The following is a 1,804-nucleotide window of genomic DNA, read 5'->3' as shown; positions in this document are numbered from 1 at the left end:
CGTAACAAGATCTGACGCCCTCTTCTGGAGTGTCTGAAGACAGCTACAGTGTACCTACATATAATAAATAAATAAATCTTGGGTTTTTTTTTTTGTTTTTTGGTTTTTGTTTTTTCGAGACAGGGTTTCTCTGTATAGCCCTGGCTGTCCTGGAACTCACTCTGTAGACCAGGCTGGCCTCAAACTCAGAAATCCGCCTGCCTCTGCCTCCCGAGTGCTGGCGTGCGCCACCATGCCCAACAAAAGCAATGTTTTTACACGATGTATGTCTAAATTCAATAATGCAGAGAGAAATGCAAGAACAAGTATTTTATTAAGGAAATGAAGTAGAACAGCACAGACCAGAAAAGACTGGAAACCCTTTTATGGAACGTTTTTTGTGTATGATTGTTTTTAATGGTGGGTGATGGCCCAAATTCTTGATGCATAATAGTTCAACACAATTCTGTCAAAACTATGCATAATCTGAGTTTGAAGAGCTACAAAAAGCAAGTTATTTCAGGTAATCCTATGTTAAGTTGCAATTACTCAATCCTAGCATGAGGTATGAGGAGTAAGGCTCCTTGTTAGCAGCTGGTTTTCACTGAATGTACAGAAATGGATGTACTTCACTTCCAGCTCCAGCAACCACTATTACCGTTTCTATAAAGCGTTTGAACAGCCCAACCTCCCACCTTCCCCTTCCAGCAGAAGCAAAGGCGACCCTCAAAGTCCCAAAATGAAAAATCACAACCTCATTTTAAACTAGAGCTGTCCAGAGTCAAGGAAAAAGACAAACTCTGCAAACCCAAACCCAAGGACAAACCCTAGATGCTAAACAAATGGAACAATACTCTGCGAAGAAAGCTCCCAAAGTTGCACCAAAACTGCAGAGAACACCCGGGAACAAACAAGGAAAACTTAAGTATTCATACATTACTGTACTTTCTTGCAACAACATGAGCATCAAAACCCATGCTCATCCTCTACAATTTTCTTAACTGCTCTCAATACATACTGTGCCAATATTCCGAATCTCTCGTTAAAAAAAAAAAAAAAAAAAAATCTGCCTCATGACTTGGCATTCAAATACTCCTTAAAGCTTTGGTTTCTTCATTGTGGATGTCTTTTTAAAAGAAGATAACTTGTTTTAGCAACCTTACAAGAACGCAACTTGAGAGAAACCCATAATCATTCGGTGGCCAATCCAATCTATAGAAACGATTATGCCAACTGCATCCCACGTACCAGCACTATCTTCTGAAGCAGAATAAAAGAGACAGCGGTCCATCGACCGCATGCCTGCGTAAGTAAACCTGAAAAAATAGTTACCCCAACCCTCGCGACTATCCTCAGCTGACACTCCTGAGGAAAGAGACCCCAGGCGGCTCCCGAGAGCCTACAGCAGCAGGCACAGAGGGCAAGATAGCCGCGCCCGTGGCGCGCCAGGCGGTACCCAGAAACTTCTAGGGGGCACTTTTCAGTCCGCCCCAAGGCCGCAGTCGGTGTGCCCCGGGGGTCCCGCCGGCGCCGCCCTCCCTCCCTCCGCCGCGCTCGCGCCCGGGAGGAGCTGTCAGCTAGGCAGCCGCCGGCCCGTTATCCGCCGGCCGCGCCCGCCCGGCCGCTCGTGAGGGGGCGGCGGCCGCTCCCGCCCGCGGACCCCCGCCGCTTACCTCGAAGTAGCCTCCGGCGGCACCGCCCGCGCCCAGAGGCCCGTGGGCCGCCGCGCCGCCCAGCAGGCCCGCCGCGCCGGGGCCCGGGGCCTGGGGGCCGCGCAGCGCCGCCGCCGAGCCGGCCTTGCCGCCCGAGCCGCCGCCGCCCGAGC

The 1,804-nt window shown here is 50.6% G+C and overlaps 1 protein-coding gene across 4 annotated transcripts in view; it reads right to left on the bottom strand.

Moving 5' to 3' along the window:
- Fam193a (family with sequence similarity 193 member A) overlaps positions 1-1,710 on the bottom strand; it is a 122,046-nt gene extending 120,336 nt beyond the window's left edge. For all 4 annotated transcript variants that reach the window (XM_021210542.2, XM_021210541.2, XM_029545517.1 and 1 more), the window contains exon 1: positions 1,653-1,710. The gene's annotated coding sequence lies outside the window, so the exon portion shown is untranslated. The remainder of the gene's footprint in view (positions 1-1,652) is intronic.
- Positions 1,711-1,804: the final 94 nt, after the last annotated feature.

This window comes from Mus pahari, chromosome 13 (genome assembly GCF_900095145.1).
Source record: "Mus pahari chromosome 13, PAHARI_EIJ_v1.1, whole genome shotgun sequence".
NCBI lineage: Eukaryota > Metazoa > Chordata > Mammalia > Rodentia > Muridae > Mus > Mus pahari.
Note: the sequence above shows the minus strand (reverse complement) of the source record. Positions and strands in the feature narration are given on the sequence as shown.